The 17,784-nt window shown below is 48.9% G+C and overlaps 1 long non-coding RNA gene and 1 other non-coding gene across 2 annotated transcripts; one reads left to right on the top strand and one right to left on the bottom strand.

The window, feature by feature from the left end:
- The first annotated feature begins 5,476 nt into the window (after nt 1–5,476).
- On the top strand, nt 5,477–16,490 carry LOC141107164 (uncharacterized). The gene is made up of 3 exons (XR_012235803.1): nt 5,477–5,782; nt 8,716–8,815; nt 16,253–16,490. It is a non-coding gene; the product is annotated as an uncharacterized lncRNA (long non-coding RNA).
- TRNAE-UUC (transfer RNA glutamic acid (anticodon UUC)) lies at nt 10,001–10,072 on the bottom strand. Its single transcript has one exon. It is a non-coding gene; the product is annotated as a tRNA-Glu (tRNA).
- Nucleotides 16,491–17,784: the final 1,294 nt, after the last annotated feature.

Here is a 17,784-nt window from a genome sequence, read left to right on the forward strand (position 1 = left end):
TCACCGCCTTCACAGTATAGTGTCATAGCTGAGTAAATTCCAGTATATATACCACAGTTTGTAGATGATATAACCTTTGCACAAACCAATTAATATACACTTATTGGGATTTTTTGCCAGTCAAAGTAGCACAGTGCTGGATAGCAAAAAATGGCCTGGTCATGGTGGGGGTAAAACCTTCTGGAGCTCAAGTGGTTAAAGCAGTATTAAACCTAAAACCAAACCTTTAAGCTTTCAAATCATTAGATGTGGTGGCTGCATTAGTTTTCTTTTTTTAGGCTTTTTTCACATCTGTTTTCACCTGGTGATCTGGACAGTAACACACCTCCTGCATTAGGATGCATTAAAGTGGAAGTAAACTTCTATCTAATACAGTGGAACCTTGGATTACGAGCATAATCCATTCCAGGAGTATGCTCGTAATCCAAAGTACTCGCATATCAAAGCGAGTTTTCCCATTGAAGTCAATGGAAACGAAAATAATTAATTCCGCATTGACTTCAATGGGATGCAATACCGCATGCGGCCAGAGGGGGGCGCCAGTGAGCCTCAGGAATGGTTGAAAAGGCCCAAGCACACTTCGCCTGACCTTGGCGAACCTCGGAAAGACTCCGTTCACGAGTTTTTCCGAGGTTTGCCGAGGTCAGCTGAACTGTTCTCGGGCCTTTCCGTGCATTTCCGAACGCTGTCGATCGGTGCTGGTCGGCTCCGGCGCCCCCCCCCCCCCCATCTCAGGCCAAAAGCGGTACTGCACACCGCTTTTGGCCTGAATCCTGCTCGTTTTGCGAGACAACACTCGCAAACCGGGTTAGGATTTTTAGAAATACAGTGCTCGTTTACCGCGTTACTCGCAATCCGAGGTTCCACTGTACTTGTACCTTATAGGTAAGCCTATAATAAGGCTTACCTATAGGTACTCTAAATATCTCCTAAACATGCGCCATTTAGGAGATATTTACTGTATATGCGGCCAATGACTTCATGTGCTCTGAAGGAACTACCAGCCGAGCCGTTTCTTCAGAGTCCTGTGCCATGAGTGGTGGCTCCCTCGCGGCTCCGGACAGGTACACAGCCGGAGTCCGCGGACCCGGAAGGAAGGCGGGCGAAGATGGATGCAGCCTCCAGTGGTGACAACAAGGGCTTCGTTTACAAGGAATACTAGCACATTATGCCTTTACTTTGCAGGTCAGATAAAAAAAAACATAGCTTTAAGTGGGCGTTTTGAATAGCAGGCAGACGATCTGATTAAATTACAAATCGTACAACTTGAATTTCAGATGCCATTCATTTTAACGGCACCTAAAAATCCAGTGCGGTTCTGCCACGATCATTGGCGTAGGTTAATTTGCTTCTGTCTAAAATTGGCCCCAGTATATGAATGTGAGTAAGCTCCTTGAGGGTAGGGACTGATGTGAATATACAATGTATATGTAAATACATTTTTTTTGTTAAAGTGGTTGTAAACTCTTTTACACCACCTCAACCTACAGGTAAGCCTGTAATAAAGGCCAATAATAAGGCTTAGGCCTCAGTCTCTATATACTATATCCCCCGTATATACCCAGATATAGAGATGTGACCTGTGTACTCTCTGTAGATGTACACTCCAATGTCCCCATTACAGTCTATGACTGGGCCCAGGAGCTGGCACTCCAATGTCCCCACTATAGTCTATGACTGAGCCCAAGAGCTGACACTCTGATGTCCATACTATAGTCTATGGCTGAGCCCAGGAGCTGACACTCCAATGTCCCCACTATAGTCTATGACTGAGCCCAGGAGCTGACACTCCAATGTCCCCACTATATTCTATGACTGAGCCCAGGAGCTGACACTCTAATGTCCCCACTATAGTCTATGACTGAGCCCAGGAGCTGACACTCTAATGTCCCCAGTGCAGTCTATGACTGAGCCTCTAATCTTTATCTGTTTGAACCTTTGCCAGGAAATGCGGAGTTGTCGGAGTGTGGGGAGTCATGCCGCGCTCCAGTGAGATTTCGGCAGACCTTCGGAGAAAGGTGGCTGAAGTCTATCAGTCTGGACAGGGTTACACCACCATCTCCAAGGCCCTGGACCTCAATCGGACTACGGTCAGAGCCATTCTCACCAAGTAGAAGAAGTTTGGAACGGTGGTGAATCTACCTAGGAGTGGTCGTCCTGCGAAAACTCCCCCCAGGCCAGAAGGATCATCATCAGTGAAGTCAAGAAGAACCCTTCTGCCTCGTCCCGGGAACTGCAGGCCTCTCTGGCCTCGGCTCAGGTGAATGTTCATGACTCAACCATTAGAAAGACTCTGTGCAAAAACGGGAGAGTGGTGAGCCGGAAACCTCTCTTCCCTAAAAGTAAAATGGCGGCTTGTCAGGAGTGCAGCGGAAATCTCCAGAATATCTCTACTCATCTCTGGAAGGGCGTTCTGTGCCAGGAAGAATCAAAAGTCCACTGTGTTCAGAAAAGGTATATGATGTTCCAGAGTTCGTGTGGGACTCATACTGTTCTATGGAATCAGAATAAAGAATTCACTCACCACCAGGAGGTACTACCATGACCACCAGTGTACGGAGGTACTGCCATGACCACCAGTGTACTGAGGTACTACCATGACCACCAGTGTAAGGAGGTACTACCATGACCACCAGTGTACGGAGGTACTACCATGACCACCAGTGTACGGAGGTACTACCATGACCACCAGTGTACTGAGGTACTACCATGACCACCAGTGTACGGAGGTACTACCATGACCACCAGTGTACGGAGGTACTGCCATGACCACCAGTGTAAAGAGGTACTGCCATGACCACCAGTGTAAAGAGGTACTGCCATGACCACCAGTGTAAAGAGGTACTGCCATGACCACCAGTGTAAAGAGGTACTGTCATGACCACCAGTGTAAGGCGGTACTGCCATGACCACCAGTGTAAAGAGGTACTACCATGACCACCAGTGTAAAGAGGTACTACCATGACGATCAGTGTACGGAGGTACTGCCATGACCACCAGTGTAAAGAGGTACTACCATGACCACCTATGTAAGGAGATACTGCCATGACCACCAGTGTACGGAGGTACTGCCATGACCACCAGTGTAAAGAGGTACTGCCATGACCACCAGTGTAAAGAGGTACTACCATGACCACCAGTGTAAGGAGGTACTACCATGACCACCAGTGTACGGAGGTACTACCATGACCACCAGTGTACGGAGGTACTACCATGACCACCAGTGTACGGAGGTACTACCATGACCACCAGTGTATAGAGGTACTGCCATGACCACCAGTGTAAAGAGGTACTGCCATGACCACCACTGTAAAGAGGTACTGCCATGACCACCAGTGTAAGGAGGTACTGCCATGACCACCAGTGTAAAGAGGTACTACCATGACCACCAGTGTAAAGAGGTACTACCATGACCACCTATGTAAGGAGATACTGCCATGACCACCAGTGTACGGAGGTACTGCCATGACCACCAGTGTAAAGAGGTACTACCATGACCACCAGTGTAAAGAGGTACTACCATGACCACCAGTGTAAGGAGGTACTACCATGACCACCAGTGTACGGAGGTACTACCATGACCACCAGTGTACGGAGGTACTACCATGACCACCAGTGTACGGAGGTACTACCATGACCACCAGTGTACAGAGGTACTGCCATGACCACCAGTGTAAAGAGGTACTGCCATGACCACCAGTGTAAAGAGGTACTGCCATGACCACCACTGTAAAGAGGTACTGCCATGACCACCAGTGTAAGGAGGTACTGCCATGGCCACCAGTGTAAAGAGGTACTACCATGACCACCAGTGTAAAGAGGTACTACCATGACCACCAGTGTAAGGAGGTACTGCCATGACCACCAGTGTAAAGAGGTACTACCATGACCACCAGTGTAAAGAGGTACTACCATGACCACCTATGTAAGGAGATACTGCCATGACCACCATTGTATGGAGGTACTGCCATGACCACCATTGTATGGAGGTACTGCCATGACCACCAGTGTAAAGAGGTACTGCCATGACCACCAGTGTAAAGAGGTACTACCATGACCACCAGTGTAAGGAGGTACTACCATGACCACCAGTGTACGGAGGTACTACCATGACCACCAGTGTACGGAGGTACTACCATGACCACCAGTGTATGGAGGTACTGCCATGACCACCAGTGTAAAGAGGTACTGCCATGACCACCAGTGTAAAGAGGTACTGCCATGACCACCACTGTAAAGAGGTACTGCCATGACCACCAGTGTAAAGAGGTACTGCCATGACCACCAGTGTAAAGAGGTACTGCCATAACCACCAGTGTAAGGAGGTACTGCCATGACCACCAGTGTAAAGAGGTACTACCATGACCACCAGTGTAAAGAGGTACTACCATGACCACCAGTGTAAGGAGGTACTACCATGACCACCAGTGTAAAGAGGTACTACCATGACCACCTATGTAAGGAGATACTGCCATGACCACCAGTGTACGGAGGTACTGCCATGACCATCAGTGTAAAGAGGTACTGCCATGACCACCAGTGTAAGGAGGTACTGCCATGACCACCAGTGTAAGGAGGGGATGTGTCTCTGGGGGTGGGTCTCTGGGGGTGTGTCTCTGGGGTTGTGTCACTGGGGTGTGTCTCTGGGGTGTATCCCTGGTTGTGTGTCTCTGGGGTGTATCCCTGGGTGTGTGTCTCTGGGGTGTATCCCTGGGTGTGTGTCTCTGGGGTGTATCCCTGGGTGTGTGTCTCTGGGGTGTATCCCTGGGTGTGTGTCTCTGGGGTGTATCCCTGGGGGTGTGTCACTGGGACGTATCCCTGGGGGTGTGTCACTGGAGTGTATTTTTGGGGGGGTGTCTCTGGGTTGTGTCTCTGGAGTGTATCTTTGGGGGTGTGTCACTGGGGTGTATCCCTTGGGGTGTGTCTCTGGGGTGTGTCTCTGGGGTGTGTCTCTGGGTTATGTCTCTGGGGGTGTGTCTCTGGGGGGTGTATCCCTAGGGGTGTGTCTCTTGAGGGTGTGTCTCCTGGGGGTGTGTCTCTGGGGGGGTGTCTCTGGGGGGGTGTCTCTGGGGGGGTGTCCCTGGGGGTGTGTCTCGGAGGTGTGTCTCTGGGGGTGTGTCTCTGGGGGGTGTATCCCTGGGGGTGTGTCTCGGAGGTGTGTCTCTGGGGGGGTGTCTCTGGGGGGGTGTCTCTGGGGGGGATGTCTCTGGGGGGTGTGTCTCTGGGGGGGTGTCCCTGGGGGCGTGTCTCTGGGGGGGTGTCTCGGGGGTGTGTCTTGGGGGGTGTCTCTGGGGGTGTATCTCGGGGTGTGTCTCTGGGGGTGTGTCTCGGGGGGGTGTCTCGGGGGTGTGTCTCTGGGGGGGTTTGTCTCGGAGGTGTGTCTCTGGGGGTGTGTCTCGGAGGTGTGTCTCTGGGGGTGTGTCTCGGGGGTGTGTCTTTGGCGGTGTGTCTCGGGGGTGTGTCTCTGGGGGGGTGTCTCGGGGGGGTGTCTCTGGGACATTGACACACCTGAAAATGGTTTCACATCCATATAAAATGTATATTTATTGTGAATAATAATGATATATAGGGAATAATATCGATTTACTTCCTGATGTGGTTTTGTATTTCCCCCCCTTTCATGCAGTGTCTCCGCCCCCCCAGAAGGTGAAGGACTTCCTCTCCTGGAGGTTCAGCTCTCTGATTCTGCAGATTTGTGACCACCAGAAGCAGATGGAATCCATTGTGTACTTTTTTGGTCAGCGTCACCTGAGACTGTTTGATTCATCATGGAGCCTGACAAGTATGGATGAGGGGGATACCAGGGGACATCACTGAATCTCTGGGGGAGGGGGGGGGATACCAGGGGACATCGCTGAATCTCGGGGGGGGGTGATACCAGGGGGCATTGCTGAATCTCGGGGGGGGGTGATACCAGGGGACATTGCAGAATCTCTGGGGGGGGGGATACTAGGGGACATCACTGAATCTTGGGGGGGGGGGTGATACCAGGGGACATTGCAGAATCTCTGGGGGGGGGATACCAGGGGACATCACTGAATCTCTGGGTTAATAGTACGTCCGCTGACACCAATGCTGGGGGTTAATGGTGCGTCCACTGACAGCAATGCCGGGGTTAATAGTGCGTCCGCTGACACCAATGCTGGGGGTTAATAGTACATCCGCTGACACCAATGCTGGGGGTTAATAGTGCGTCCGCTGACACCAACGCTGGGGGTTATTAGTGCGTCCGCTGACACCAATGCTGGGGGTTAATAGTGCGTCCGCTGACACCAATGCTGGGGTAGAGTTGCCACCTTATCCCTTTAAAACCGAACACATATTAATTACACAGGTTCTGTGGCTGATTAAGGTGGTAATTAAACTCACTTGGTGCTTTATCTGCAATAAATCAGCCCCAGAACCTGTGTAATTCATATGTGTTCGGGTTTAAAGGGATGAGGTGGCAACCCTATGCTGGGGGTTAATAGTGCGTCCGCTGACACTAATGCTGGGGGTTAATAGTGCATCCGCTGACACCAATGCCGGGGTTAATAGTGCGTCCGCTGACACCAATGCTGGGGGGTTAATAAAGCGTCCGCTGACACCAATGCTGGGAGTTAATAGTGCGTCCGCTGACACCAATGCCGGGGTTAATAGTGCGTCCGCTGACACCAATGTTGGGGGTAAATAGTGTGTCCGCTGACACCAATGCCGGGGTTAATAGTGCGTCCGCTGACACCAATGTTGGGGGTTAATAGTGCGTCCGCTGACACCAATGCCGGGGTTAATAGTGCGTCCACTGACACCAATGTTGGGGGTTAATAGTGCGTCCGCTGACACCAATGCTGGGGGTTAATAGTGTGTCCGCTGACACCAATGCTGGGAGTTAATAGTGCGTCCGCTGACACCAATGCTGGGGTTAATAGTGCGTCCGCTGACACCAATGCTGAGGGTTAATAGAGCGTCCGCTGACACCAATGCTGGGGGTTAATAGTGTGCCCACTGACACCAATGCTGGGAGTTAATAGTGCGTCCGCTGACACCAATGCTGGGGTTAATAGTGCGTCCGCTGACACCAATGCTGAGGGTTAATAGAGCGTCCGCTGACACCAATGCCAGTCCCAGTAACTCCTCTGACATACACCTGGATGACAAACCCCCAACAAGCATAGCGCCCCCCATTGATTTCAGTGCGTTGCCCTATGCCCCACAAGCCTGACAAAGTATCTCATGACGCGTTCCGCTTTTTTTTAATTTCCCCGCGCATTTTGCCACATTTCTTGTATTGGGGTCTCACGTTTTGGGGGGAAATTTACAATAAATGGCACTACAAGCGTGAGGCAGATATTTTTGCGAGTTCCGGGATTGCGTGGAAACGTGCGTTTCTGTGCGCATTACCGGAACGCGCAGATGTGACCAGAGACTGATATGGTGGAAAGTTGTTACCGCGGCATGCCAAGTTCCACCATACTTCCATTTATATTCCTTTGTTCCCTGTTCCAATTTTTCCTTTTTCCCAAGTATGGGGCATGAGTAATTGTCCATACAGAGCAGGAGATCTATGGGGGGGAGGGTGGTCAGTAGATCAATAGAGCATATGACTGGAAGCAGGGGGCCAAGACAAGGGGGGGGCATGACCCAGGCATTATGCTTGGGTGCAGGGCACAGGTGACAGGCTCCCTCTCCTAGCACCTCCCCCACAACATTACGTCATACTCCTTCGCCCCGCCCCTACCTATTCTGCACCACCCACTCCTCAGTCTGAATTCTCCTACACCGAGAGATAAGATGAGTCTCCTCCCACATAAAGTCCCTGGCTCCACCTCCTGCACAGGCTGATAGGTTCATGGAGCCTTCACTAACATGGCGGACCACCCACAAGTCCTGGTCCATTGAGCAGCAGTCATTGGTTGCTAGAGATGCCGGCATGCCTAGCAACCAATTACTTCACATGCCTGCTGTGTGCCCTGCAGCACATTTCTCCTGCCAGCTCCCACCTTCTGCCTGCCAGGCTATAGGGAGTTCTCCTACAGGTACACTGAGCTCTGTGATGGAGGCAACTAATCTATGGGGGCACGATGATGAGGCAACTAATCTATGGGGCAGTTTGATGGGGCAATTAATCTATGGGGACACTGTAATGGGGCAACTGATCTATATATGTACTCTGATGGGGCAAGTGATTTGTGGGGGTACACGGATGGGGCCAACTGATTTATGGGGGAATCCGAAATACAAAAATGTACTATACTTCAGCTGAGCAGTCCTTAGATAAGGTGGCTGCATTCGTTTTCTTTTCCCTTTGTCTTTGATCCTGCCAGTAACTTCCTGTCCTAGGGTGACAACACTCACTGTACTGAATCTATGGAGACGTTGTGTTGTCACCGTAGGACAGAAAGTGTGTTTGGACTACAGAATATTCCCCCCCCTGTCTATAACATAGTGAGGTGATGTTTTGTAGTCCACATAGAGAACTGGGACTGAAAACAGTCCAGAGACAACGAGAGCAGAAAGTTCTGAGCTCTGTATATTTTCGGCAGGATGAAAAGTGACATTTTTGCACTTGTAGAAGGGATAGAAGAATAAGGTATATTCTATATCTTCATGCAGACTTGTAAAGTTGCTGAGAGGTCCACTTTAAGGTCTGCCTGGAGTCCTGCTATGAAGCCTTGATTGCTGAGCTCTTCTTGTCCAGGATAGGGACTCTTACGTCTTCCCTTCTTCTTGTCACAGGAAGAATACCTCAGCTCCTTGTTAAGTGAATATCAAGAGAAAGATGAAGTGGAGCAACAAAGAGCGCTGTGTGCCAAAGCCTGTGGAAGATCCTCCAAGGGTAAGTACTAGCAGATAACAGCCCCTGCTTCACCACAGCGACACACTTTATTTTCTATCAAATCTGCTGCTAGAATGGAAATCACCTTGCCTTAAGTGTGGACCCCCGAGCAGAGGAAATATTTTGGCACTTACTGGGCATGGACACGTCGTGGCCTCCCCTTTCCAACCCTCTAACCACCCTATTGGTCTGTGTAGCTTCCTGTCATACATGTACTGCATTATGACCACTAGATGGAGCTGAGGATCATCCTTATTTTCTTATTCCTGCTGGGGGGATGTCAGTGTCAGGATGGGGGGTGTCGGTGTAATATTCCTGGGGGGACGTCAGTGTCAGAATGGGGGGTGTCAGTGTAATATTCCTGGGGGGGTGTCAGGATGGGGGGTGTCGGTGTAATATTCCAGGGGGGATGTCAGTGTCAGGATGGGGGGTGTCGGTGTAATATTCCTGCTGGGGGGACGTCTTTGTCAGGATGGGGGGGTGTCGGTGTAATATTCCTGCTGGGGGGTATGGGTGTAATATTCATGTTGGGGGGGTATGGGTGTAATATTCCTGCTGGGGGGGGGTATGAGTGTAATATTCCTGCTGGGAGGGTGTCGGTGTAAAATTCATGTTGGGTGGGTATGGGTGTAATATTCATGTTGGGGCTTGTCGGTGTAATATTCCTGATGGGGGAGTATGGGTATAATATTCATGTTGGGGGGGTATGGGTGTATTATTCATGTTGGGGGGACGTTTGTGCAGGAAGTTCTTGTCGTATGATGGACACGGCGAGGATTTGGTCACACCTAGGTGTTCTGGATTCCCGAATCGGTGCAAAACGCAGCACACGCTTGCGATCCCTTTACTTTCAATATCATCCCAATCGAGGCGTGATTTTGCCGCGATTGTTGCCTGCAATGTCCCGCAATGTTTTTTGTGTGATTTGTCAGGTGACAATATTGTCCCATGATTGGGGTGCCATTGAAAATAACTGGATGACAATCTGGAATCGCAGTAATTCCGCCCGCGATCCGGAAAGCCTAGGTGGGATCGCAGCCTAAGCGTCTTCTATCAGTTGCTGGGTTCACCTTCTATAGATTCTGGGGGAACATTTTCTTCCTCAAACATTCCACACATTCGCTTCATTCTTCATTCCACCCTTGTATAGCGCTTTTCTCTCTGAGGACTCCAAGTATTGGAGAAGGCGTTGGCCGGGAATCGAACCTGGGTCAGCTGCTTGAAAGGCAGCTATGCTCACCACTGCACCACCAACGCAAGGTAGCATGTCTTTGTAGTGTGGGAGGAAACCGGAGTACCCGGAGGAAACCCACGCAAGCACAGGGAGAACATGCAAACTCCATGCATATAGTGTCCTGGTCAGGATTTGAACCATGGACCCTAGTGCTGCAAGGCTATCCCATAAGCCTCTGTGCTGCCTGTATGCGGCCTCTGTTCTCTAAGGCCCGCCCCCGCTGAACGGAGTTCATCAATTATGTCCACTCAAAGCGCCTCCAGAAGAAATCCAAACTTATCCTAAACTGCAATCTATGTATATAACACTCCAAAACACACCCAAAGAATACCGGCCTCCAACCTCCCCTCAGCCGGTCCAACACACGCCCAAGGGGGAGTATGGAAGAGGGAGAGAGGGAGGAAAGGAGGGGGGGAGGGGAGGTTAGGGGTAAGGAAGGGGTGTGGGGGTTCCCCCCAACCCTCACCCCCTTCTTTCTCCAACCTTTCCTCCCCCCCTTTTCCTCCCTCTCTCCCTCTTCCATACTCCCCTTGTTCTTCAGGTGATTATGTTTTGGCGACGTATTGTCGAACCTTAAAGCTTCTGCAGAAGCTGCAGAAAGGTAAGTAGAGGGCTGATGGGAAGACCCTCCGGTTACTGGAGTGACAGCTCGCACCAGTGTAGGGACCTGTGTTGGTACAGCCGTACCTGGTCCCAGGGAGACTTTTTGTTGAGTCTTCTTCTAGGAACAGCCAATTGTCTTGTTTGTCCAGCTGCATTGATAGTTGGTGATTCAGAAGTTCCAAAAACGAAAATGGAGGGCTGATGGGAAAACCCTCTGGTTACCACCAGTGTAGGGACCTGTGTTGGTACAGCCATACCTGGTCCCTCGGGGGGGTTCCTTAGAATTTTTGTTGAGTCTTCTTCTAGGAACAGTCAATCATCTTGTTTGTCCATTTACATTCATAGTTGGTGATTCAGAAGCTCCAAAAAGGGAAATAGAGGGCTGATGGGAAGGCCCTCTGGATACTGGAGTGGCAGCCGCCACCAGTGTAGGGACCTGTGTTGGTAAAGCCGTACCTGGTCCCTGGGAGGGTTCCTCAGACTTTTAGTTGAGTCTGTGATTCAGAAGCTGCTGATGAATGTCACATTCTGCCAGAATCTCAGTGGTAATGCCATAATCTGCCGGTGTCTTAGTGGGAAAGTTACATTCTGCCCGAGTCTCAACAGAATCGTTGCATGCTGGAGGAGTCTCGATGTGAATGACACGTGGTTGATTTAACATTTTTTCCACCTTTTTGGTTATTTTCTTTCCCAACAGAGCTGCACCCTGCTCATTTAAGTGCAGTCCATCCCTGCTGTAGAGCAAGTGACCAATTGAAAAGTCAGTCCAGGTCTCCATGAAGCCAAACCCCTCCTTCCTGCACCAATTCTTCAGCCACTTGCTAAGCTCCCTAAGCTCCTGTTGCCTCCTTGGTGTGGCTCGAGGTACAGGCAGTATTTCTGAAAATGCTGCCTTGGAGGTCCTTTTCTTCAATATAGCCCCTAAGTCCCTGAAATCATTTTGTAGGGTGCTCCATTTTCTTCTAATGTTGTCATTGGTTCCAATATGTACCATGACAACTGGATCCTCCCCAGCCCCATCCAACAATCCGTCCATCCGATCTGCAATGTCCCGAACTCGTGCGACTGGGAAACAATATACTGTTCGTTGATCGCGGTCATTCTGACAGATTACTCTCTCTGTCCCTCTAATAACAGAGTCCCCTAGCACCAGGATCTGCCTATCCTTTTCTTTAAGCTTGCCCTCATCTTCATGGGAGGAGATATTCAAATGGCTGCCCTGGTATTTTGGTGGGTTCTCAACATGAACCTCACATTGTGCTGTAGTCTCAACATGAATGTGACATTCAGGTGGTGTCTCAATGTGAATGTCACATGCTGGTGGAATATCTGTGTGAACGTCACATGCTGGTGGAGTCTCCGTGTGAACTACACATGCTGGTGGAGGCTCCATGTGAACATCACAAGCTGGTGGTGTCTCCGTTTGAACGTCACATGCTGGTGGTGTCTCCGTGTGAACGTCACATGCTAGTGGAATCTCCATGTGAACATCCCATGCTGGTGAAGTCTCCATGTTAACGTCACATGCTGATGGAGTCTTCGTGTGAACATCACATGCTGGTGGCGTCTCCGTGTGAACGCCACATGCTTGTGGTGGATTTAACATTTTTTCCACCCTTTTGGTTATTTTCTTTCCCAACAGAGCTGCACCCTGCTCATTTAAGTGCAGTCCATCCCTGCTGTAGAGCAAGTGACCAATTGAAAAGTTAGTCCAGGTCTCCATGAAGCCAAACCCCTCCTTCCTGCACCAGTTCTTCAGCCACTTGCTAAGCTCCCTAAGCTCCTGTTGCCTCCTTGGTGTGGCTCGAGGTACAGGCAGTATTTCTGAAAATGCTGCCTTGGAGGTCCTTTTCTTCAATATAGCCCCTAAGTCCCTGAAATCATTTTGTAGGGTGCTCCATTTTCTTCTTATGTTGTCATTGGTTCCAATATGTACCATGACAACTGGATCCTCCCCAGCCCCATCCAACAATCCGTCCATCCGATCTGCAATGTCCCGAACTCGTGCGACTGGGAAACAATATACTGTTCGTTGATCGCGGTCATTCTGACAGATTGCCCTCTCTGTCCCTCTAATAACAGAGTCCCCTATTACCAGGATCTGCCTATCCTTTTCTTTAAGCTTGCCCTCATCTTCATGGGAGGAGATATTCAAATGGCTGCCCTGGTATTTTGGTGGGTTCTCAACATGAACCTCACATTGTGCTGTAGTCTCAACATGAATGTGACATTCAGGTGGTGTCTCAATGTGAATGTCACATGCTGGTGGAGTATCCGTGTGAATGTCACATGCTGGTGGAGTATCCTTGTGAACGTCACATGCTGGTGGAGTCTCCGTGTGAACTGCACATGCTGGTGGAGGCTCCGTGTGAACGTCACATGCTAGTGGAATCTCCATGTGAACATCTCATGCCGGTGAAGTCTCCATGTTAACGTCACATGCTGATGGAGTCTTCGTGTGAACGTCACATGCTGGTGGCGTCTCCGTGTGAACCCCACATGCTTGTGGTGGATTTAACATTTTTTCCACCCTTTTGGTTATTTTCTTTCCCAACAGAGCTGCACCCTGCTCATTTAAGTGCAGTCCATCCCTGCTGTAGAGCAAGTGACCAATTGAAAAGTCAGTCCAGGTCTCCATGAAGCCAAACCCCTCCTTCCTGCACCAGTTCTTCAGCCACTTGCTAAGCTCCCTAAGCTCCTGTTGCCTCCTTGGTGTGGCTCGAGGTACAGGCAGTATTTCTGAAAATGCTGCCTTGGAGGTCCTTTTCTTCAATATAGCCCCTAAGTCCCTGAAATCATTTTGTAGGGTGCTCCATTTTCTTCTAATGTTGTCATTGGTTCCAATATGTACCATGACAACTGGATCCTCCCCAGCCCCATCCAACAATCCGTCCATCCGATCTGCAATGTCCCGAACTCGTGCGACTGGGAAACAATATACTGTTCGTTGATCGCGGTCATTCTGACAGATTGCCCTCTCTGTCCCTCTAATAACAGAGTCCCCTATTACCAGGATCTGCCTATCCTTTTCTTTAAGCTTGCCCTCATCTTCATGGGAGGAGATATTCAAATGGCTGCCCTGGTATTTTGGTGGGTTCTCAACATGAACCTCACATTGTGCTGTAGTCTCAACATGAATGTGACATTCAGGTGGTGTCTCAATGTGAATGTCACATGCTGGTGGAGTATTCGTGTGAATGTCACATGCTGGTGGAGTATCCTTGTGAACGTCACATGCTGGTGGAGTCTCCGTGTGAACTGCACATGCTGGTGGAGGCTCCGTGTGAACGTCACATGCTGGTGGTGTCTCCGTTTGAACGTCACATGCTGGTGGTGTCTCAGTGTGAACGTCACATGCTGGTGGAATCTCCATGTGAACATCCCATGCTGGTGAAGTCTCCGTGTTAACGTCACATGCTGGTGGAGTATCTGTGTGAACGTCACATGCTGGTGGAGTCTCCGTGTGAACTACACATGCTGGTGGAGGCTCCGTGTGAACATCACAAGCTGGTGGTGTCTCCGTTTGAACGTCACATGCTGGTGGTGTCTCCGTGTGAACGTCACATGCTAGTGGAATCTCCATGTGAACATCCCATGCTGGTGAAGTCTCCGTGTTAACGTTAACGTCACATGCTGATGGTGTCTTTGTGTGAACGTCACATGCTGGTGGCGTCTCCGTGTGAATGTCACATGCTGGTGGCGTCTCCATGTGAACGTCACATGCTGGTGGTGTCTCCATGTGAACGTCACATGCTGGTGGGGACTCCTTGTGAACGTCACATGCTGGTGGAGACTCAATGTAGCTTTCATATTTTGTCTCGCTCACTGGGGTAGTCCTGCCTTGTGAGCTGTGTCTGCAGTAAATACCGCGTACATCTGCAATAAAAAAGACGATTCAGACTTAGCACCTTCACCTACATTATATATATATATATATATATATATATATATATATATATATATATATATACACACACAACATAAAATTATGGAGAGAAAAGTTCAAAATTCCAGTGCAAGGGACAATAAATAATCCCAACATGACAGGGACACAGGGATGACTAATGGCCTTCATATGAAAATTTTGGTTGCCTGGCAGTTATGCCGACCCACTAAAATGAAAAAGGGGTCTGATTCTTCACTTTCGGGTGCGGTGGAGTAATCTGCAGTGCTTCTGTTTCTTATTATTAAACACCCGTGATGATGAAAGCGGACATATTTAATAAATAGCATCCCCCAGGACACCTACAGTGTCCCATCTGATAACAAATAGAGATCATACACCCATCAGCATGACCAACATACACATAAGAAGGGCCTGAAGATCAAACCTACCATGCGTATACTCAAAACTCACCGTATCTAATGTAATATATTAGCAGGGTATGGCAGAGTATTTCAGGGTATTGGCAGGGTATTGGCGGGTATATTGGCAGAGTATTGGCAGGGTATGGAAGAGTATTGGCAGGGTATGGAAGAGTATTGGCAGGGTATTGGCAGAGTATGGCAGAGTATTGGCAGGGTATGGAAGAGTATTGGCAGGGTATGGCAGAGTATTGGCAGGGTATGGCAGAGTATTGGCAGGGTATGGCAGAGTATTGGCAGGGTATGGCAGAGTATTGGCAGGGCATTGCAGAGTATTGTCAGGGCATTGCAGAGTATTGTCAGGGCATTGCAAAGTATTGTCAGGGCATTGCAAAATATTGTCAGGGCATTGCAGAGTATTGGCAGGGCATTGCAGAGTATTCTCAGGGCATTGCAGAGTATTCTCAGGGCATTGCAGAGTATTGTCAGGGCATTGCAGAGTATTGGCAGGAGTCACGGTTCGGATCAACAAAAAAAAATCTCCCCCACTGTAATATCTACAATCTCCCCCACTGTAATATATTAGCAGGGTATGGCAGAGCATTGCCGGGTATTGCCGGGTATTGGCAGGGTATTGGCGGGTATTGGCAGAGTATTGGCAGGGTATGGAAGAGTATGGCAGAGTATTGGCAGGGTATGGCAGAGTATTGGCAGGGTATGGCAGAGTATTGTCAGGGCATTGCAGAGTATTGTCAGGGCATTGCAGAGTATTGTCAGGGCATTGGCAGGGCATTGCAGAGTATTGTCAGGGCATTGCAGAGTATTGTCAGGGCATTGCAGAGTATTGGCACTGCTGCCATCCGAACTCTCCCCTCCACTGTACAGATCAGTACACAGAGGGGAGAGAGGAACCGGCGTCATGACATAACGCCGGTTTGTTACAAGTGATCGCTCCGTCATTTGACGGAGCGATCACGTGGTAAACGGCCGCCAGGTGTACCAAGATGGCTGCTGCTCCGGAGCTAGGCCGAAGCTGCGGCCTTTCCTATGGTCGAGGCCACAGAGCGCTCTGCGGATCGCGGGTGTCCCGATCCGCGGAGGTTGATCAGTGACGATCCGTTGCATCCCTAATATTCATTGAACATATTTATGTTGTTATATCTTTTTGATACACATTTACTTTGATAACAGAAATGTTAATTTACGGACATGCATACTTACTAAAAATTCTTTATGCAAATTTTTGGAATTATTGTTCTTTATTTTTTATTTTGATTGTATTTGTCTTTTTGTAGCTACATATTGCTTTATAAGCTCCTGAAGAAGCTGAAAAGTGAAACATGTCAAGCAACAAGCATCACGCTGGTTACAGTAACTACTTTATGTGTATATTGTACATGTGCACTGAATTGTCTTTATGAAATGTGGACAACATTCATTGTCCCCCCGTTTCTTTTAAAACTTTGGACTCCAATAACGATGTTTTTATAAAAAAATATATTTTTGTGTGTTTTTTTGCACCATTAAAGAAGATCCTGTTCATTTAAAGCCTGTTATAGAGCACAGTGCTTGTGCTGTGTATGAAATAGCTGGCTGATCCTACCAGTTTCTACCCTTCCCCCTTTGCGCTGACTCCCATGTATCAGCGCTGCAGAGTCCTGACACCGGAGTCCTGACAGAGGCTTCTTACCACGTGATCATCGCGTGAACCTGGAAGTGCCGGGAAACGGCATTCCTCGGTTCGCGCTGACAGGGAGAGCCAATCGGCAGCTCTCTCTGTCAGAGGGGGGGTCTGTGCTGATAATCAGCACATTGATTATCAGTGCAGCCCCCATGAGAGGTGCCCAACAACTGCCAGCAGTGCCCCCTCAAAGTCTCTCAGTGCCCACCACAGTGCCAGTCAGTGCCCACCACAGTGCCCATCAGTGCCCATCACAGTCCCCACCACAGTGCCAATCAGTGCCCATCAGTGCTGCCTATAAGTGCCCATCAGTGCTGCATATCAGTGCCAACTCATCAGTGAAGGAGAAAACAACATTTTATGACAAAATAAGAAAAAAGTTTTTTTGTTCAAAAATTGGGTCTTTTTTAGACCCCGAGGTGATAATAAAAAATAAAAAATTGAGTACAGCGCTACGTTTAAAAAAAAGTGAAGAAGCAGCCAACACACCTATAGACTCAAGGCAAAAAAAAATCAAAAGAAACAAAAGTGTGGCGCTATATATCACATCCACAGCCGTGTGTATTACAATAAAGACATATATAAATGGTGAATACTACCAAAAAATGTATGACCATAATATGGATAGTGTCAATTAATCAGTGTTGATCACATATAAGGTAAATAAACAATAATACTTAGTTATCAGATGTGCCAGTGATTAGTAGAAACCCGTGCTGGTTCCATGAGCCAAACACCAAACATAAAAAAATCATAAAACTTAACAGTCCAAAAAAAATGTGTAGAAAAATAGTGAAGAAAACATCAGCAGAGTTCAAAGGGGGTGATGCATGGCCAGATAGTATTCACAGAAGTATAGTCACACCAAATCTGGCGAGTGGGCAGAAGGGAGACCACAAGTGTGCATAGATTGTACATCAGTGCCGGGGCCAACACCAGAAGTAGAGGAGGCTTACCGGAAAAAATTGACCTGAAATGGCGTACGCCAGACAAGTCAAAAAAGCATAATAACCACTGGTTCTGAGAGATGCGTCTTGTCAGATGTCATCAACAGATGGTGGGAAGAAAAGGGGGTGCCCGCACGGCTTCCTCTCCCATAGGTAATCCAGTATAAGCCAAACATGTAGTTTCATATGCCATGCAAGG

The sequence above is a fragment of the Aquarana catesbeiana genome, linkage group LG09 (genome assembly GCF_042186555.1).
Source record: "Aquarana catesbeiana isolate 2022-GZ linkage group LG09, ASM4218655v1, whole genome shotgun sequence".
Taxonomy (NCBI): Eukaryota; Metazoa; Chordata; class Amphibia; order Anura; family Ranidae; genus Aquarana; species Aquarana catesbeiana.